The sequence below is a fragment of the Rhinoderma darwinii genome, chromosome 3, assembly GCF_050947455.1.
Source record: "Rhinoderma darwinii isolate aRhiDar2 chromosome 3, aRhiDar2.hap1, whole genome shotgun sequence".
Lineage (NCBI taxonomy): Eukaryota > Metazoa > Chordata > Amphibia > Anura > Rhinodermatidae > Rhinoderma > Rhinoderma darwinii.
Genome location: NC_134689.1, coordinates 403,669,954 through 403,693,794, shown reverse-complemented (window position 1 = coordinate 403,693,794; position 23,841 = coordinate 403,669,954). Strand labels below are relative to the sequence as shown.

The window sequence follows — 23,841 nt, the reverse complement described above, 5'->3', positions numbered from 1 at the left end:
GTCAGCCAGTGTATGGGCAGCCGGCATAGTACAGCACTGAGAACATGGATTTGTGAGGACTATGGAACTTTACAGCAGGGGAGATGTTTCCTCTGATTTATCTTTCCTCATTACCAGAAATCTTCGTTCCTCTTCTTCTATAATCGTTCCCTTGCAGACGTGTAGGAATCATTCCCTGCATTTCCTTAGAAATTCTTCTTATTACAGGAAACGACTGACTGAGGACTCCAATGGAAACTCCCCTATTTTCCAAATGGTGTTGGTACAGTCCAAAAGTTTCTGATTGGCCAGAAAAGTTAGAAAAACTTATGTGACAACAAGAGTGGTAGAGCAGGTCAGACAGATGGCTGCTGAGGTTTTACACAACTTCCCCATGTATGTGAGCTGGGAGGGGGCTGGGCTGGATGACACCAGTGCCCACTATGTAAGTCGCCGGCTATGACGTCATCACAGGTGAGAAGGTTTACTGAGCTGCTGCAGAACCTCTACTTGTCATTCACTTATTGATATGGGGCTTCCAGGTCTTTTCGCAGAGAGGTTCTGCAGCAGCTGGGGTCTGTATTAGTCTAACATGCAACCTGAGGAGCAGGGTGCGAAACGTGTGGTTATATTAATGCAAGAGAATAGGAAAAGCCTCGCAACTCGTTTCGCTTTTATCGGATTGTGTCTGTTCTGCGAATGCTCCACGTTGCGCCAAAATTGCGGTCAGCTCTAACCTTGAGGTATCTATTATATTGCATGGTACTGTATGTTTCTCCAGCTGCTGCAGAAGTTCTTGTAAATTAATGTCGATCCCTATTGAAGCTGTGGGGAGGAACAGCAGGGCTAAGGGCCGCTTCACACCTGCGTCGGGGGCTCTGTTATGGGTCTCCATCTCCGATCTGGCCGAGATTACCGGAAACGATACCGCAGCATGCGGCGCTATTGTTTCCATTAAAACACCCAGACGGAACCCAATAAAGTCAATGGGTACTGACAGTAGCTGGTGGTGTCCGTGGTGGAACAGAACCGGTGCTTCCGTTTATTCCTTTTGTTCTGCTCCTCTAATGGAGCAGAAAAACGGAATGACCAGGGCAGAGGTGAACATAGCCTTGGCTAGGGGGGAGGGGAGGAAGGAAAAGGATTATAAGAAGTGTGGAGGATGAGGGTCATTCTTATTATTATTTTATTCTTATTATTTATATTATTGTGAAATTCCTTTAAAACGACATCAATTAATCAATAAATTCCGATAATCCGGCATCCAATAATCCAGAAATTCCGATATTTCGGCATCTAATATGCAGAAATTCCAATAGTCCGGCATCCAATAATTCAGAAATTTCAATAATCTGGCATCCAATTATCCAGAAATTCCGATAATCCGGCACTTGTTTCCAACAGAAGACTGCATGATAATCTTGATTTTCCCAAGAGCAGACCCAGAAGATTAAGTGGACAGAACCGGTTACAATTAATTAATTTGTCAAATAATCTGGAACCCATCAATTCCAGTTAATGCCGGATTAAAGGAATTTATTGAACTATGATTTTCCTTTAGTCATATAGAGAAACCTAGTCTATCAGACCTGTACAACCATTAAAACGTGTGTTTATATATATATATATATATATATATATAATGTATGTACAGAAGAATTACATTGGAGGTCTATTATATTCAAAGCTGCAGATAATTGTTCAGCCCCTCCCACACACATTCATACACTGCATTACTCAGCAGAGGGCGACAAAGAGCAAAGAGGAAAACCCCTCCCACTGTACAGAAGATAACAAATCTGTGCTTCATCCTGAGGAATGATGGGAGACACATTCATAATAACTAAGATGCTGTTTAGCATATTATTTTATAAAGATGACATTACCGTGTAATTTAGGGATGATTGCTGCACCAATGATATTAATATTAAGTGCCGCTGGAGTTGCCCTTTAAATAAGTTTGTTCTCTTTACATTATATATAACACCCGGTGCTGCCATGGACAGGAAGCGTTTTTGTGTAGTTGTATTTGTTTGTTCAGGCCTTGTGAAACTATTAATTCTGACCCGTCATCTGTGGGTTTATTTTCTGACTTGTTTTCTGTTTATCCTCTATTTAAGCTTTCCAATGATTTACAGCTGCTGATCCTGGGGTTAACCACAGAAAAAAACAAAAAAAACTGGAAAAAAAAAACAATTAATAGGACCAGAGAGGGGTAGGAAATTAGTTTTCCCCAGCAGTGCCCTCTTGAGGCCATCAGTATTCATAACAGTCTATATTCTCTGAGTGGAGAGAGCAGAGGGGTTGTTACAGTGTGTGTCTTTGACAACTGGTTGGATCTTCACACTAGAACTGACTTAGCTGCTCAGTTTCTTCTTGTGACATCAAAGGACAAATCTGGGTACCATTAGGTTTATTTCTTTGATTAGTAACTGAATTTTGTTCTCCGGAGCTGCTCTTCCAACTGCAACTGAAGATAGAAAGTTGTTACTATAGTCGACCATTTAGACTCTAAATGGTCGACTATAGTAACAACTTTCTATCTCCAGTTGCAGTTGGAAGAGCAGCTCCGGAGAACAAACACAGCTCTCCATAGCCTCTAAATTTTAGAGGCTATGGAGAGCTGTGTTTGGTCACCCAGTCACCCACACTTATACTTCCCTGCTCACCCCTGTCCTCTCAATGACCTCTCTCTATTTTTGTGTTTTTGAATTTCACTCCCAAAACACCACCTTGTGCATGCAGTATGTATCTATACAGATATGGAAATGTACACATGAGAGCCCACAAGGAGTTAGTCAATCTCCAACTATTAAGGTTTCCAGTCATTTCAATGGATCAACCTGGGAATAAAATAGGAAAAATATGTAATGTTGTGCAGGTTGGAATTAAATTTAGCAACTCAGGGGCCTTTGGTCTGGGACTAATAACATCACACCCAGTCCGGTGATGTCACTTAATGTGGGACTCCCATAATATCAGGTGGAAACCTACCCCTGGGCCCCGTAATCTGCATGAGGCAGATGGGAATGTGGCTACTCAACCTCTACCAAATAGTCTGACCTCCCCATGCCCGATCTCACCAGATTGTAACCATCTGTACTGGTGTTGTGGGCAGTCATACAGGATATGATACTGTTCATGGACATTCAAAAAAACTGATTTTTTTTTAATTTTTTATTTTTTTTGCAATATGTCCCTGTGATCACCAAGATTTGGTTGTCAGAACATACTAGGAGTTCTAGTGTGTGTATCCTATATACTGAGAGACCTGTTACAGCAAGTCGCATATCTCTTACTGGCCTGCAGAGGGCACTATTGAAATTGTTCATTAATTTTTTTTTAAATCGAAGGACATGTTCGTAAACAGAATAAGAAGTGACGGTCCAATAACTGGGACCCACTTTTCATAGTTTTGTCACAACGCCTGTATGAGAGCTGCATGCTGATTGATTGAATGTATAAGCTCTATGACTTATCTTGGGGCTTTATTCACATGGGTATGTCACACAGATATGTAATATTGCATCCACTTAATTGAAATGCACACAAATACGCCGTTTTGTCCCATGGGTACGGTTAACGAGAACATCTCATATACCGCAACCTCCCTTTCTTCAATACTTTTATTTTTTTGCTTATAGCATCGTCATGTAGCATTTCTCTATGTGTTGTCTATGTGCGACCTACATAGAGCGAAGAACCATCCGCTTACTAGAGCTTACTATCACAAGCCCTGAGACATATATTTACCACCACCCCCCCCCCCCTCCGAAAAATAAATAAATTTTTACATACATATCGGAGATTGCATATATATAAGGTGTGCTGCTCATGGAAATAACGCACAGCACACGGACCCATTGATTTCAATGGGGCCGTTCACAAATGCGTGAGTTTTCGGGCAACTACGCGCCCATTGAATTCACACCACGTTCCGTAAGGCAGGCTTAGATACAGGACCCCAGCAGGCAGTGATGATGTTAGACGTACCCAGCTCTTCGGTGCAGCAGATGTCCCGACACCATCCAGCGTCGTGACGTCATAACGCGAGAAGAGGTCAGGACTTCCCCTGCGCTCGGGAAGGAAGATCGGTAAATATTGTCTTATTACTATAGTAACAGGGGCCCGTGTATTTTATGACATAGACCCGAGTTACTATAGTAAATTTCTATAGACGCGGTGCGGGGGCCACGGCCCGGTCACAATTGCGACCCCTGTAGCGGCAGTCGCCCGGGGATCCGGGGCACCGGGCCAAACATCCAGGGCTTGGGCCCCAGAGGTCCAGTGCTAGCGACGCCCCTGGTTTATAGTCTTTGTAATCTGGTTGTGTTGGATTGATATATCCGTCTTGTAGTACGCCGCTACTTGGACGCTTGGTGGTTCCCATGGTAATTTACGCTATGCGTTGATTGGTTGACCTACGAGGCAGGAAATAGGACGTGTCCGCTGGAGCAGACACACGTCAGCCGGACGTGTATACTGCTCTGATTGGTCCAGAGAGAGGGCTCGTTCTGCCTTTAGTGGGCGGGGTTAAAGCCTCAAATAGCCGGCGTCTCACCACGTGCGTTGCGGTCAGACATCAGTGCCGTCACTGACATCTGCATAACAGGGGGGCTTTTCACATGCACCAAACAGTGTAATAGCTGTCCCTGTTGTGAAATATATATGCCTCTGAGGAAACATCCATAGCACTACAGGATGTAGAAACGCGTTAGGTTTTCTTTAGACCATTATTTAAGTAGATGTTATACTTAATATTAGTCCAGGCAGGGATCGGTAATATTTGCTCTGTTGATACTGGGCGGTGAAGTTGATACTGTCGACGGGTCAATGTGCATTGGGATCGCCAATGCTTCCTGTGAATATCATATCCAGTGAATTCCCTACCTGGTTGGCCTGAAAAAATTTTGGGAGAGAATTTTTCGATGTTGGATGGTGCATACTGATGATAGGGTGCTGAAGAATATGGGGTGTTGGATGGGGCATACTGATGATAGGGTGCTGGAGAATATAGGATGTTGGATGGTGCATACTGATGATAGGGTGCTGGGGAATATAGGGTGTTGGATGGTGCATACTGATGATAGGGTGCTGGAGAATATGGGGTGTTGGATGGTGCATACTGATGATAGGGTGCTGGGGAATATAGGGTGTTGGATGGTGCATACTGATGATAGGGTGCTGGAGAATATGGGGTGTTGGATGGTGCATACTGATGATAGGGAGCTGGGAAATATATCGTGTTGGATGGTGCATACTGATGATAGGGTGCTGGAGAATATGGGGTGCTGGATGGTGCATACTGATGATAGGGTGCTGGGGAATATGGGGTGTTGGATGGAGCATACTGATGATAGGCTGCTGGGGAATATGGGGTGTTGGATGGAGCATACTGATGATAGGCTGCTGGGGAATATGGGGTGTTGGATGGAGCATACTGATGATAGGGTGCTGGAGAATATGGGGTGTTGGATGGTGCATACTGATGATAGGGTGCTGGAGAATATGGGGTGCTGGATGGTGCATACTGATGATAGGGTGCTGGAGAATATGGGGTGTTGGATGGTGCATACTGATGATAGGGTGCTGGAGAATATAGGGTGTTGGATGGTGCATACTGATGATAGGGTGCTGGAGAATGTAGGGTGTTGGATGGTGCATACTGATGATAGGTTCTGAAGAATATGGGGTGTTGGATGGTGCATACTGATGATAGGGTGTTGGAGAATATGGGGTGTTGGATGGAGCATACTGATGATAGGGTGCTGGAGAATATGGGGTGTTGGATGGTGCATACTGATGATAGGGTGCTGGGGAATATGGGGTGTTGGATGGTGCATATTGATGACAGGGTGCCGGAGGATATGGGGTGTTGGATGGTGCATACTGATGATAGGGAGCTGGAGAATATAGGGTGTTGGATGGTGCATACTGATGATAGGGTGCTGGGGAATATGGGGTGTTGGATGGTGCATACTGATTATAGGGAGCTGGAGAATATAGGGTGTTGGATGGTGCATACTGATGATAGGGTCCTGGGGAATATGGGGTGTTGGCTGGTGCATACTGATGATAGGGTGCTGGAGAATATGGGGTGTTGGATGGTGCATACTGATATGTGCTGGAGAATATAGGGTGTTGGATGGTTCATACTGATGATAGGGTGCTGGAGAATATGGGGTGTTGGATGGTGCATACTGATGATAGGTGCTGGAGAATATGGGGTGTTGGATGGTGCATACTGATGATAGGTGCTGGAGAATATGGGGTGTTGGATGGTGCATACTGATGATAGGTGCTGGAGAATATGTGGTGTTGGATTGTGCATACTGATGATAGGTGCTGAGGAATGTAGGGTTTTGGATGGTGCATACTGATGATAGGGTGCTGGAGAATATGGGGTGTTGGATGGTGCATACTGATGATAGGGTGCTGGAGAATGTAGGGTGTTGGATGGTGCATACTGATGATAGGTTCTGGAGAATATGGGGTGTTGGATGGTGCATACTGATGATAGGGTGCTGGAGAATATGGGGTGTTGGATGGTGCATACTGATGATAGGGTGCTGGAGAATATAGAGTGCTGGAGGGTGCATACTGATGATAGGGTGCTTGAGAGTATAGGGTGTTGGATGGTTCATACTGATGATAGGGTGCTGAAAAATTATACTTTGCTGGTGGCGCAAACTAATGATGGGTGCTGGAGGATGCATATTATCATCCTCCTTTTTGCTCAGTATGTACCATCCAACACTCTATCTTCTCCTGCTCACTTCCCTCAGTATGCACCCTCCAGCACTCTATGTTCTCCTGCTCCCTTTCCTCTGTATGCACCCTCCAGCACTCTATCTTCTCCTGCTCCCTTTCCTCTGTATGCACTCTCCAGCACTCTACCTTATCCTCCTCCCTTTCCTCAGTATGCACTCTCCAGCACTCTACCTTATCCTGCTCCCTTTCCTCAGTATGCACTCTCCAGCAGTCTACATTATCCTGCTTCCTTTCCTCAGTATGCACTCTCCAGCACTCTATCTTCTCCTGCTCCCTTTCCTCAGTATGCACCCTCCAGCACTCTATCTTCTCCTGCTTCCTCTCCTCATTATGCACCCTCCAGCACTATATTTTCTCCTGCTCCCTTTCCTCGGTATGCACCCTCCAGCACTCTATCTTCTCCTGCTCCCTTTCCTAAGTATGCACTCTCCAGCACTCTACCTTATCCTGCTTCCTCTCCTCAGTATGCATCCTCCAGCACTATATCTTCTCCTGCTCCCTTTCCTCAGTATGCACCCTCCAGCACTCTATCTTCTCCTGCTCCCTTTCCTCAGTATGCACCCTCCAGCACTCTATCTTCTCCTGCTCCCTTTCCTCAGTATGCACCCTCCAGCACTCTATCTTCTCCTGCTTCCTTTCCTCAGTATGCACCCTCCAGCACTCTATCTTCTCCTGCTTCCTTTCCTCAGTATGCACCCTCCAGCACTCTATCTTCTCCTGTTCCCTTTCCTAAGTATGCACTCTCCAGCACTCTACCTTATCCTGCTTCCTCTCCTCAGTATGCACCCTCCAGCACTATATCTTCTCCTGCTCCCTTTCCTCAGTATGCACTCTCCAGCACTCTACCTTATCCTGCTCCCTTTCCTCAGTATGCACTCTCCAGCACTCTATCTTCTCCTGCTCCCTTTCCTCAGTATGTACCCTCCAGCACTCTACCTTATCCTGCTCCCTTTCCTCAGTATGCACTCTCCAGCACTCTACCTTATCCTGCTCCCTTTCCTCAGTATGTACCCTCCAGCACTATATTTTCTCCTGCTTCCTTTCGTCAGTATGTACCCTCCAGCACTATATTTTCTCCTGCTTCCTTTCGTCAGTATGCACCCTCCAGCACTCTATCACTAGTATAGCCCCCCTATACTAGTATAGGGGGGCTTTACTTGTCTTTAAGCCCAATGTTAACTGGAGCTGATCCTTCATATAATTGACTATAGCTAGCAGTTATACTTAGTGTCAACTTTGCATTGGGTTATATCTCTCATGTTCTATAGACATATTTATGTCTGCAAATTGCATGTGCCAGTACACATTGTAGAGTTAAATTTTCATGTTGCTTGTCCCTAATTTCATAAAGGTATTTAATTTATTCTACTATCCTATTCTATTAGTTAGTAAATAGTTGGGGGAAAAACTGATTCCTATTGCCTTGGCAATTTTTCTCCATAATAACTACACACATCAATGTTAATCCCTATTCCAGTTGCTGTGAAATTTCTCCTTTTTTGGATAGAGGCGTATATTATTATTATTATTATTATTATTATTATTATTATTATTATTATTACTTGTGGAAATCTTCTGTAACATCCTGAGGAAAGATCTAGTAAATGTCATAATGTGGAATAAAGTCAACCAGAAAAACGGATAGCAGAACCTGGTTTATTTTCTATATAAAATATGTTCTTTTTAGGTCCACATTCTTGTACATAGGGGGCAGTATAATAGCAGTTATATTATTGTATATAGGGGGCAGTTTTATAGAAATATTTTTGTACTTAGGGGGCAGTATTATAGTTGTTATATTCTTGTATATAGGGGGCAGTATTACAGTAGTTATATTCTTGTATATAGTAGCAGTATTATAGTAGTTATATTCTTGTATATAAGGGCAGTATTATAGTAGTTATATTCTTGTACATAGGGAGCAGTATTATAGTAGTTATATTCTTGTACATAGGGAGCAGTATTATAGTAGTTATATTCTTGTATATAGGGGGCAGTATTATAGTAGTTATATTCTTGTATATAAGGGCAGTATTATAGTAGTTATATTCTTGTACATAGGGAGCAGTATTATAGTAGTTATATTCTTGTGTATAAGGGGCAGTATTATAGTAGTTATATTCTTGTACATAGGAGGCAATATTATAGTAGTTATATTCTTGTATATAGGGGCAGTATTATGGTAGTTATATTCCTGTATATAGGAGGCAGTATTATAGTAGTTATATTCTTGTATATAGAGGCAGTATTATAGTAGTTATATTCTTGTATAAAGGAGCAGTATTATAGTAGTTATATTCTTGTATATAGGGACAGTATTATAGTAGTTATATTTTTGTATATAGGGGCAGTATTATAGTAGTTATATTCTTGTACATAGGAGGCAGTATTATAGTAGTTATATTCTTGTACATATGGGCAGTATTATAGTAGTTATATTCTGTATATAGGAGGCAGTATTATAGTAGTTATATTCTTGTATATAGGGAGCAGTATTATAGTAATTATATTCTTGTATATAGGGGGCAGTATTATAGTAGTTATATTCTTGTAGATAGGAGCAGTATTATAGTAGTTATATTCTTGTATATAGGGGCAGTATTATAGTAGTTATATTCTTGTACATATGGGCAGTATTATAGTAGTTATATTCTGTATATAGGAGGCAGTATTATAGTAGTTATATTCTTGTACATAGGAGGCAGTATTATAGTAGTTATATTCTTGTACATATGGGCAGTATTATAGTAGTTATATGCTGTATATAGGAGGCAGTATTATAGTAGTTATATTCTTGTATATAGGGAGCAGTATTATAGTAATTATATTCTTGTATATAGGGGGCAGTATTATAGTAGTTATATTCTTGTAGATAGGAGCAGTATTATAGTAATTATATTCTTGTACATAGGGGCAGTATTATAGTAGTTATATTCTTGTATATAGGAGCAGTATTATAGTAGTTATATTCTTGTAGATAGGGGGCAGTATTATAGTAGTTATATTCTTGTACATAGGGGCAGTATTATAGTAGTTATATTCTTGTATATAGAGGCAGTATTATGGTAGTTCTATTCTTTTTTTTTTTTAACATTCAATTTTTATTGAAATTTTCCAAATAAACAACATTTGACATAAAGGTGTAATGTAACATACACAAGTATTACAACAATGTCCTCAGCAGTGATCCATTTCGTTCACATAACATATCAACAAAGAACAAGAAACAAGAGGAGAGTTCAGGAGGAAGGGATGGGGGGGGGGGGGGAATTGCCGAAACCTGTGTTATCTCCACCTCCACTTTATGAAATATTATCCAGGGATTCCAGAAGGCAGTATAAGAAGCATAACTATTTTGTCTAAGATAGAAAATGCGTTCGTAGGTAGTTATATTCTTGTACATAGGGGGCAGTATTATAGTAGTTATATTCTTGTACACAGGTTAAGTATTATAGTAGTTATATTCTTGTATATAGGGGCAATATTCTAGTAGTTAAATTCTTGTATATCGGGGGCAGTATTATAGTAGTTATATTCTTGTATATAGGGGCAGTATTAAAGTAGTTAGATTCTTGTACATAGGAGCAGTATTATAGTAGTTATGTTCTTGTATATAGGGGGGCAGTATTATAGTAGTTATATTCTTGTACATAGGGGCAGTATTATAGTAGTTATATTCTTGTATATAGGGGGCAGTATTATAGTAGTTATATTCTTGTATATAGGAGCAGTATTATAGTAGTTATATTCTTGTATATAGGGGGCAGTATTATAGTAGTTATATTCTTGTATATAGGGACAGTATTATAGTAGTTATATTCTTATATATAGGGGGCAGTATTACAGTATTATAGTAGTTATATTCTTATATATAGGGGACAGTATTATAGTAGTTATATTCTTGTACATAAGGGGCAGTATTATAGTAGTTATATTCTTGTAATGTATATAGGAGGCAGTATTATAGGAGTTATATTCTTGTAAATAGGGGCAGTATTATACTAGTTATATTCTTGTACATAGGAGGCAGTATTATACTAGTTATATTCTTGTACATAGGAGGCAGTATTATAGTAGTTATATTCTTGTATATAGGGAGCAGTATTATAGTAGTTATATTCTTGTACAAAGGGAGCAGTATTATAGTAGTTATATTCTTGTATATAGGGGGCAGTATTATAGTAGTTATATTATTGTATATAGAGGCAGTATTATAGCAGTTATATTATTGTATATAGAGGGCAGTATTCTAGTAGTTATATTCTTGTATATAGGGGCAGTATTATAGTAGTTATATTCTTATATATAGGGGGCAGTATTACAGTATTATAGTAGTTATATTCTTATATATAGGGGACAGTATTATAGTAGTTATATTCTTGTACATAAGGGGCAGTATTATAGTAGTTATATTCTTGTAGATAGGGGGCAGTATTATAGGAGTTATATTCTTGTAAATAGGGGCAGTATTATACTAGTTATATTCTTGTACATAGGAGGCAGTATTATACTAGTTATATTCTTGTACATAGGAGGCAGTATTATAGTAGTTATATTCTTGTATATAGGGAGCAGTATTATAGTAGTTATATTCTTGTACAAAGGGAGCAGTATTATAGTAGTTATATTCTTGTATATAGGGGGCAGTATTATAGTAGTTATATTATTGTATATAGAGGCAGTATTATAGCAGTTATATTATTGTATATAGAGGGCAGTATTCTAGTAGTTATATTCTTGTATATAGGGGCAGTATTATAGTAGTTATATTCTTGTATATAGGGGCAGTATTATAGTAGTTATATTCTTGTACAAAGGGAGCAGTATTATAGTAATTATATTCTTGTATATAGGGGCAGTATTATAGTAGTTATATTATTGTATATAGGGGGCAGTATTATAGCAGTTATATTATTGTATATAGGGGCAGTATTATAGTAGTTATATTCTTGTATATAGGAGCAGTATTATAGTAGTTATATTCTTGTATATAGGGGGCAGTATTATAGTAGTTATATTCTTGTATATAGGGGCAGTATTATAGTAGTTATATTCTTGTATATAGAGGCAGTATTATGGTAGTTCTATTCTTTTTTTTTTTTTAACATTCAATTTTTATTGAAATTTTCCAAATAAACAACATTTGACATAAAGGTGTAATGTAACATACACAAGTATTACAACAATGTCCTCAGCAGTGATCCATTTCGTTCACATAACATATCAACAAAGAACAAGAAACAAGAGGAGAGTTCAGGAGGAAGGGATGGGGGGAATTGGCGAAACCTGTGTTATCTCCACCTCCACTTTATGAAATATTATCCAGGGATTCCAGAAGGCAGTATAAGAAGCATAACTATTTTGTCTAAGATAGAAAATGCGTTCGTAGGTAGTTATATTCTTGTACATAGGGGGCAGTATTATAGTAGTTATATTCTTGTACACAGGTTAAGTATTATAGTAGTTATATTCTTGTATATAGGGGCAATATTCTAGTAGTTAAATTATTGTATATCGGGGGCAGTATTATAGTAGTTATATTCTTGTATATAGGGGCAGTATTAAAGTAGTTAGATTCTTGTACATAGGAGCAGTATTATAGTAGTTATGTTCTTGTATATAGGGGGGCAGTATTATAGTAGTTATATTCTTGTACATAGGGGCAGTATTATAGTAGTTATATTCTTGTATATAGGGGGCAGTATTATAGTAATTATATTCTTGTATATAGGAGCAGTATTATAGTAGTTATATTCTTGTATATAGGGGGCAGTATTATAGTAGTTATATTCTTGTATATAGGGACAGTATTATAGTAGTTATATTCTTATATATAGGGGGCAGTATTACAGTATTATAGTAGTTATATTCTTATATATAGGGGACAGTATTATAGTAGTTATATTCTTGTACATAAGGGGCAGTATTATAGTAGTTATATTCTTGTACTGTATATAGGAGGCAGTATTATAGGAGTTATATTCTTGTAAATAGGGGCAGTATTATACTAGTTATATTCTTGTACATAGGAGGCAGTATTATACTAGTTATATTCTTGTACATAGGAGGCAGTATTATAGTAGTTATATTCTTGTATATAGGGAGCAGTATTATAGTAGTTATATTCTTGTACAAAGGGAGCAGTATTATAGTAGTTATATTCTTGTATATAGGGGGCAGTATTATAGTAGTTATATTATTGTATATAGGGGGCAGTATTATAGCAGTTATATTATTGTATATAGAGGGCAGTATTCTAGTAGTTATATTCTTGTATATAGGGGCAGTATTATAGTAGTTATATTCTTGTATATAGGGGCAGTATTATAGTAGTTATATTCTTGTACAAAGGGAGCAGTATTATAGTAGTTATATTCTTGTATATAGGGGCAGTATTATAGTAGTTATATTATTGTATATAGGGGGCAGTATTATAGCAGTTATATTATTGTATATAGGGGCAGTATTATAGTAGTTATATTCTTGTATATAGGAGCAGTATTATAGTAGTTATATTCTTGTATATAGGGGGCAGTATTATAGTAGTTATATTATTGTATATAGAGGGCAGTATTCTAGTAGTTATATTCTTGTATATAGGGGCAGTATTATAGTAGTTATATTCTTGTATATAGGGGGCAGTATTATAGTAGTTATATTCTTGTATATAGGAGCAGTATTATAGTAGTTATATTCTTGTATATAGGGGGCAGTATTATAGTAGTTATATTATTGTATATAGAGGGCAGTATTCTAGTAGTTATATTCTTGTATATAGGGGCAGTATTATAGTAGTTATATTCTTGTATATAGGGGGCAGTATTATAGTAGTTACATTCAGGTATACAGGAGGCAGTATTATAGTAGTTATATTCTTGTATATAGGGGGCAGTAATATAGTAGTTATATTCCTGTATATAGGAGGCAGTAATATAGTAGTTATATTCTTGTACATAGGGGGGTAATATTATAGTAGCTATATACTCCTACAACGGGGATATTTTATAGTTGTTATATTGTTGTCCATATGGGGGCAGTAATATACAGCATTATACAGATAATGTGTAATCTGTGCTCTATCCTGAAGCAAGATGGAAATGTATAATGTTACTTATTTGTCTCCCTGTGCCTCTGATTTTACCTTTACTTTGATAGCTTTTAGCCAACAAAACTGAGCACATAAGGGTTACTCCCATAGATAGCCTAGTGAATTATGCTACAACAAAAAGTTGCCGGGATGGGGTCAGATATAAAAAGTCAGACTTACAAAGACCGTCTTAAAGAATGCAGCTGTCACCACCATATGTTATTTTCATACATTTCCTCTTCGAAGCCCTGTCTATTGATGTGAGAGGTTAAGGTCAAAGGCAAAACATTTCCACAGGCTTTCTTCTGAGTCACACGACCTAAACATACATTTAACTTTCTAAAGTTCTGTTAACCCCAGCAGTGAGACTTGTATCTACACTATTTTTCCAGAAAAACACCTTAAATATAGCAGCTGAGGGTACAAAAATGTATTAAATCTTAAAGAGGATGTCTCACAAAGACAACTTCTTTTAAAGTTAAGACATCTGTTAGGTACCCTGTTCACATTAGTGGGTTTTATTTGAAGGTTCCCAATGAAACTCCCTATAAATGCTAATAAGAATAAGTAACAGCCCTCCCCTACTTACAGATTCCTCTCAGCCAGTCAGTAGAAGTGGGAGACAAGACATGGTCACTGTATGTCCAAAAGGGTTGTAGGATGAATAAGGAGAAAATAACCATCCTATGACACTCCTCAATTTCTTAGATGTTATCCGTCCTAGTGATGACATGCTCATTGGAATTTCTTAGGAGTTATTTAGAATGTCAGCTGATGTAATAGTCTTGATCTTCTTAGCCATCCATCCCTCAGTCTTTAGTTCCCACAGAGATAGCGTTGCACTTTCCATGAGTTCTCCAGAGGTGGTCTTTGTCCTCCTTCAGACAGAGGCGTAGCTAGGTTTTCCAGCACCCGGGTCAAAGATTCAGTATAGCGCCCCCCCCCCCAACCTTTTTCCCGACATCTCCTTCCCCCTAGCCATGCTTGTTTCCTCTACCAATCAATGACATGTCATTTCTTTTCCACATTTTTTTTATGTAACTCGAGCATAAAAACATTTGTACATTTTACAAGCAATATAGATCTATACACAACACCAGAACCAAGCTCATTACATATATACAGCACCAGAACAAAGCTCATTACATATATACAGCACCAGAAGCAAGCTCAGTACATAAATACAGCATCTGAACCAAGCTCAGCACATAAACACAGCTCCAGTACCAAGCTCTGTACATATATACAGCACCAGAACAAAGCTCAGTACATATATACAGCACCAGAACAAAGCTCATAACATAAATACAGCTCCAGAACCAAGCTCAGTACATAAATACAGCCCCAGAACCAAGCTCATAACATATATACAGCACCAGAACAAAGATCAGTACATAAATACAGCTTCAGAACAAAGCTCTGTACATAAATACAGCTTCAGAACAAAGCTCTGTACATAAATACAGCTCCAGAACCAAACTCAGTACATAAATACAGCTCCAGAACCAAGCTCAGTACATAAATACAGCCCCAGAACCAAGCTCATAACATATATACAGCACCAGAACAAAGATCAGTACATAAATACAGCTTCAGAACAAAGCTCTGTACATAAATACAGCACCAGAACAAAGCTCATTACATATATACAGCACCAGAACCAAGCTCAGCACATAAATACAGCACCGGAAAAAAGCTCAGTACATAAATACAGCACCAGAACACAGCTAATTACATATATACAGCACCAAAACCAAGCTCAGTACATAAATACAGCTCAAGAACCAAGCTCAGTACATAAATACAGCCCCAGAACCAAGCTCATAACATATATATGACACCAGAACCAAGCTCAGTACATAAATACAGCTCCAGTACAAAGCTCTGTACATAAATACAGCACCAAAACAAAGCTCATTACATATATACAGCACCAGAACAAAGCTCAGTACATAAATACAGCACCAGAACAAAGCTCAAAACATATACATAGTACCAAAACCAAGCTCAGTACATATATACAACACCAGCACAAATACAGCTCAATTTAGTACAACCCCTGCCGTATAGGTTCCATTAAATCGTTTCCAGCTCCCAGCATGGCTGCAGATCATACAGTGACTACAGTAATGATTAGAGGCAGAAAAAACATTTACATTAAGTGATTCACCGGTGACGACTCAGATTCTAGTTATTTTTCTCCATCCGATCCACACCTCTATGATGATTTCTCCCGATCCCAGCCCATTTCTGCAGTTTGCTGCTCAGGTGTATTCAGCTTCTCACTTTTCAAACATTTCTACACCTATAAACAAAGATAAAGTTCTCATTATACAACACACTACACCCCTAAATATAATAGCGCCATACACGGCACCTCTAATTATAATAGCACCATACACTGTATCCAACACACACACCGTGCCCCCTGTAGATAGTGCCCCCCCATAGAGCCACCTGTAGATAGTGCCCCCATATAGCCACCCCTGTAGATAGTTCCCCCATATAGTCCCCTGTATATAGTGGCCCACATACAGCCCCCTGTATATAGTTCCCCACATACAGCCCCCCTGTAGATAGTGCCCCACATACAGCCCCCTTGTATATAGTGCCCCACATATAGCCCTCTGTATATAGTGTCCTACATATAGCTCCACCTATGATGATCCACATATAGCCCACACCTATATATAGCCCTCCTGTAGATATAGCCCACCCCTGTATATAGTGCTCCACATATAGCCCACCCCTGTATATAGTGCTCCACAGATAGCCCACCCCTGTATATAGCCCCCCTGTAGATTTAGCCAACCCTTGTATATCGTGCTCCACATATAGCCCACCCCTGTATATAGTGCTCCACATATAGCCCACCCCAGCATATACCCCCCCCCCCATAGATAAAGCCACCCCTCCCCCGTAGATAGTCACATACTTTTTTATTAGGATAAAAAAACAAACTTTACAAACTCACCTTAATCCCGTTCCCGCACCGTCTGGTGGCAATGGAGACCTGCTCTCTTCTGTGCAGGTATCTTGGGGTTGAACGAAGCAAGCAGCGTGATGACATGATCGCGCCGCTTGCGTCTATGAAAGGTGCTGATTGGCAGGGCAGAATGACTTTCCCTGTCAATTAGCGCCTTTCAACGACGCAACCGGCGCAAAATATTGTGCCCCTTCTTTCGTAGAAAGGCGCTGAATGGCCGGGCACGGAATGTACCCAGCCATTCATTGCTTCTAATTGTACCTGTGTCCTATAGACACAGGTACAATAATAGTGCAGGAAGGGGTGGCAGCCGCTGGTTTCAGTAGTGCCGCCGACCCCTCAGAGAGGCAGCAGGCCGCTCTCATTGACTGTGCAACCCTGGCGCCCCCCTCTAAGTTGCGCCCGGGACACATGCACCGCCTGCCCCCCCTAGCTACGCCCCCGCTTCAGATATATTGGTAGTGAGGATAGGCCTGAAAAGAGAGTAAAAAAAATCTGTAAAATACATGCTCTTCTTCTATCATACACTGATATAAGCATGAGTATTAAATGGGTCAATTATCGTGGTTGATAGTAACCGTTTGGCCTTCAAGCAGTGCCTAGAACATACTGTTACTGAATAATACCTCCACATGATGACCAAATATTACCACCACATTGTAACTGAATAATACCACCATACTGTTACTAAATAATACTTCCACATCATAACTACATATTATCACCACGTAGTGATTGAATAATACCACCATACTGTTACTGAATGATACCCCCATACTGTTACTGAATAATACCGCCACACCATAACCACATAGTGACAGAATAATACTCCTATACTGTTACTGAATAATACCGCCACACCATAACCACATAGTGACTAAATAATACTTCCATACTGTTACTGAATACTACCTCCACACCATGACCACATATTGACTGAATAATACCCTCATACTGTTACTAAATAATACCTCCACACCATAACCACATAGTGACTGAATAATACCCCCATACTATTACTGAATAATACCTCCACACCATAACCACATAGTGACTGAATAATACCTCCATACTGTTACTGAATAATACCGCCATACCATAACCACATAGTGACTGAATAATACCCCCATACTGTTACTGAATAATACCTCCACACCATAACCACATAGTGACTGAATAATACCCTCATACTGTTACTGAATAATACTGCCATACCATAACCACATAGTGACTGAATAATACTCCCATACTGTTACTGAATAATACCTCCACACCACAACCACATAGTGACTGAATAATACCCCCATACTGATACTGAATAATACCGCCACACCATGACCACATAGTGACTGAATAATACCCCCATACTGTGACTGAATAATACCCCCATACTGTTACTGAATGATACCACCACACCATGACCACATAGTGACTGAATAATACCCCCATACTGTGACTGAATAATACCCCCATACTGTTACTGAATGATACCACCACACCATGACCACATAGTGACTGAATAATACCCCTATACTGATACTAAATAATACCTCCACACCATCACCACATAGTCACTGAATAATACCCTCATACTGTTACTGAATAATACCACCACACCATGACCACATAGTGACTGAATAATACTCCTGTACTGTTACTGAATAATACCTCCACACCATAACCACATAGTGACTGAATAATACCCCCATACTATTACTAAATAATACCGCCACACCATAACCACATAGTGACTGAATAATACTCCCATACTGTTACTGAATAATACTGCCACACCATAGCCACATAGTGACTGAATAATACCCCCATACTGTTACTGAATAATACCGCCACACCATAACCACATAGTGACTGAATAATACCCCCATACTGTTACTGAATAATACCACCACACCATAACCACATAGTGACTGAAAGATACCCCCATACTAAGGGTATGTTCACACGGCTTATTTACGGACGTAATTCGGGCGTTTTACACCTCGAATTACATCCGAAAATGCGCCTCGATAGCGTTGGCAAACATCTGCCCATTGAAAGAAATGCGCTGACGTTTGTCTGTTCACACAAGGCGTATATTTACGCGTCGCTGTCAAAAGACGGCACGTAAATAGATGCCCGCGCCAAAGAAGTGTCATGTCACTTCTTCAGACGTAAATGGAGCCGTTTTCCATGGACTCCATGGAAAACCAGCTCCAGTTACGTCCGTAATGGACGCGGTGTTCAAGCGCCTGCACATGCCATTACGGCTGAAATGACGGGGCTGTTTTCTCCTGGAAACAGCCCCGTAATTTTGGCCGTTACGTACGCTGCCGTGTGAACATACCCTAATACTGAATAATACTGCCACACCATAACCACATAGTGACTGAATAATACCCCCATACTGTTACTGAATAATACCTCCACACCATAACCTCATAGTGACGGAATAATACCCCCATACTGTTACTGAATAATACCCCCACACCATAACCACATAGTGACTGAATAATACCCCCATACTGTTACTGAATAATACCACCACACCATGACCACATAGTGACTGAATAATACCCCCATACTGTTACTGAATAATACCACCACACCATAACCACATAGTGACTGAATAATACCCCCATACTGTTACTGAATAATACCTCCACACCATAACCACATAGTGACTGAATAATACCCCCATACTGTTACTGAATAATACCGCCATACCATGACCACATAGTGACTGAATAATACCCCCATACTGTTACTGAATAATACTGTCACACCATGATCACATAGTGACTGAATAATACCCCTATACTATTACTGAATAATACCTCCACACCATAACCACATAGTGACTGAATAATACCCCCATACTGTTACTGAATAATACCTCCACACCATAACCACATAGTGACTGAATAATACCCCCATACTGTTACTGAATAATACCACCACACCATGACCACATAGTGACTGAATAATACCCCCATACTGTTACTGAATAATACCACCACACCATGACCACATAGTGACTGAATAATACCCCCATACTGTTACTGAATAATACCGTCACACCATAACCACATAGTGACTGAATAATACCACCATACTGTTACTGAATAATACCCCCACACCATAACCACATAGTGGCTGAATAATACCCCCATACTGTTACTGAATAATACCTCCACACCATAACCACATAGTGACTGAATAATACCCCCATACTGTTACTAAATAATACCCCCACACCATAACCACATAGTGACTGAATAATACCCCCATACTGTTACTGAATAATACCTCCACACCATAACCACATAGTGACGGAATAATACCCCCATGCTGTTACTGAATCATACCGTCACCCCATTATCATATAATATCACCACATAGTGACTGAATAATACCTCCACATCATAACTATATATAATCACCACATAGCGACTGAATAATACCACCATACTGTTACTGAATAATACCTCCATACCATGACCACATATTACCACCACATAGTGACTGAATAATACTGCCACACCATGACCACCTATTACCACCACCACATAGTGGCTGAATAATACCCCCATACTGTTACTGAATAATACCACCACACCATGACCACATAGTGACTGAATAATACCCCCATACTGTTACTGAATAATACCACCACACCATGACCACATAGTGACTGAATAATACCCCCATACTGTTACTGAATAATACCGTCACACCATAACCACATAGTGACTGAATAATACCACCATACTGTTACTGAATAATACCCCCACACCATAACCACATAGTGGCTGAATAATACCCCCATACTGTTACTGAATAATACCTCCACACCATAACCACATAGTGACTGAATAATACCCCCATACTGTTACTAAATAATACCCCCACACCATAACCACATAGTGACTGAATAATACCCCCATACTGTTACTGAATAATACCTCCACACCATAACCACATAGTGACGGAATAATACCCCCATGCTGTTACTGAATCATACCGTCACCCCATTATCATATAATATCACCACATAGTGACTGAATAATACCTCCACATCATAACTATATATAATCACCACATAGCGACTGAATAATACCACCATACTGTTACTGAATAATACCTCCATACCATGACCACATATTACCACCACATAGTGACTGAATAATACTGCCACACCATGACCACCTATTACCACCACCACATAGTGGCTGAATAATACCACCATAGTGTTACTGAATAATACCTCTATAACATGACCACATATTACTACCAAATAGTGACTGAATAATACCACCATACAGTTACTGAATAATACCTCCACACCATAACCACATCACACCATAACCACATAGTAACTGACTAATACCTCCATACTGTTATTGAATAATACCTCTATACCATGACCACATATTACCACCGCATAGTGACTGAATAATACCCCCATACTGTTACCGAGTAATGACACCACACCATGACCACATATTACCACCAACCACATAGTGACTGAATAATACCACTATACTGTTACTGAATAATACCTCGACACCATGACCACAAATTACTACTACATAGTGACTGAATAATACCACCATAGTGTTAATAAATAATGCAGCTAAACCATGACCACATAGTACCACCACAGAGTGATTGAAAAATGCAACCATACTGTAACTGAATACAATCCACTATAAGAAGACCAATATTACCACCACAACGTGACCATATATAGTGGTCGATACCAATTATACTTAGGCAGCCCACACACCATAGAAGTAAATGCAGTACAGTTATATATAGTGACTCACAGATGACATCTTCTCAAATTGGAGTAGTCCACTTTCCGTTTTCTTCTTCATCCGGACCAGACTGCCATGGCGACTTCTTACAACACAGATATTTTTGGCTCTTTGATTCTCCAGCATTCTCTTCATCTATTCTCAAACATAGATAGTGCCCCCTTTAGTCCCCGCACTGTAATAGTTTTCCTCTTAGTGCCCCAGAAAGTAATAATGCCCGCCAAACAGTAATAGTGCCACCACACAGTAGTAATGTCCCCATTTATGCCCTTTACACATTAGTAGTCCTCTTTTGTGCCCCATATAGAAGTTAGGTGCCCCCATATAGTAGTTAGGTGCCCCTATATAGTAGATAACATCCCCCATACAGGAGATAAGCCCACCTATAATAGTTAGGTGCCCCTATATAGCAGTTAGGCGCCATATAATAGATAGGTGCCCCATATGTTCCCCAATATAGTAGTTATACCCCCATATAGTTCATTTTTGCTTCCATATAATAGATAGGCCCTCCTATAGTAACTTGGTGCCCCCATCTAGAAGATAGATACCCCCATATAGTTACATAGTTTGTACTGTTGAAAAAAGACACATGTCCATCAAGTTCAACCAAGGCATGGGAAAAGGGAAGGGAAAAATTTCTACACATAGGAGCTGATGTTTTTTCGTTCTAGAAAATTATCTAAGCCATTTTTAAAGCCATCTACTGTCCCTGCTGTGACGGCTCCTGCGGTGACTATTCCATAGATTCACAGTTCTCACTGTAAGGCTGGGTTCACACGTGGCGGAATTTCACTTAAATTCCGCTGCGGACACTCCGCAGCGTTAATCCGCAGCGGTGCCGTTTGTCCATTGACTTACACTTTAATTTAGCAGTGTTCGTTTAGACGAGGCGTAAAATTCCGCTGCGGAGCATAGGCTGCGGAGCGGAATTTGGTGTCCGCAGCATGCTCTGTCTGTTGCGGAGCAGTGGCGGACTCATGGCGGAATTTCTCCATTGACTTCAATGGAGAGTCAAAATTCCGCAATGAAGTCCGCAGATCTTATGTGTGCTGCGGAGCGTATTGGTTTTACTACCATGACATTTCTTCATTCTGGCTGGACCTATGTATTTCTAGGTCTACAGCCAGACTGAGGAAGTCAATGGGGCTCCCGTAATGACGGGAGCGTTGCTAGGAGACGTCTGTAAATAGTCACTGTCCAGGGTGCTGAAAGAGTTAAGCGATCGGCAGTAACTGTTTCTGCACCCGGGACAGTGACTACCGATCTCAATATACATGTATCTGTTAAAAAATATATAAGTTCATACTTACCGAGAACTCCCTGCGTCTGTCTCCAGTCCGGCCTCCCAGGATGACGTTTCAGTCTAAGTGACGGCTGCAGCCAATCACAGGCCAAGCACAGGCTGCAGCGGTCACATGGACTGGCGCGTCATCCAGGGAGGTCGGGCTGGATGCCGAAAGAGGGACGCGTCACCAAGACAACGGCCGGTAAGTATGAAAATCGTTTACTTTCACTAGGGAAAGTGCTGTCCCTTCTCTCTATCCTGCACTGATAGGGAGAAGGGAAGCACTTTTCCCGCAGTCCGCAGCAGCTAGTCCGCATCAATGTACTGCACATTTTGTGCAGATCCGCAGCAGAATCTGCAACGCAGATTCTGTGCGGCATTGATGCGGACAGTTGCGGAGGAAATCCGCCACGTGTGGTCATGCCCTAAAGAAGGCTTGTCGTCTCTGCAGATTGAACCTTTTTTTCTCCAGACGGAGGGAGTGCCCCCTTGTTTTTTGAGGGGGTTTTACATGGAACAGGATTTCACCATATTTTTTTGTATGTGCCATTAATATATTTATATAAGTTAATCATGTCCCCCCTTAGTCGTCTTTTCTCAAGGCTAAATAGGTTTAGTTCTTTTAATCTTTCCTCATAACTTAGATTCTCCATGCCCCTTATTAGCTTCGTTGCTCTCCTTTGTATTTTTTCCAACTCCAGGGCATCCTTTCTATGACCTGGAGCCCCGAACTGAACTGCATATTCTAGATGAAGCCTCACTAATGCTTTGTAAAGTGGTAATATTACATCCCTGTCCCGCGAGTCCATGCCTCTTTTAATACACAACTATATCTTGCTGGCCTTTGAAGCAGCTGATTGACATTGCATGCTGTTATTTATTATTTGATTTACAAGTACACCCAGATCCTTCT

The 23,841-nt window shown here is 40.2% G+C and overlaps 1 protein-coding gene across 1 annotated transcript in view; it reads left to right on the top strand.

The window, feature by feature from the left end:
• The first annotated feature begins 336 nt into the window (after positions 1-336).
• ACHE (acetylcholinesterase (Yt blood group)) overlaps positions 337-23,841 on the top strand; it is a 74,877-nt gene continuing 51,372 nt past the window's right edge. Inside the window, exon 1 of the mRNA XM_075859186.1 lies at positions 337-453. The gene's annotated coding sequence lies outside the window, so the exon portion shown is untranslated. The remainder of the gene's footprint in view (positions 454-23,841) is intronic.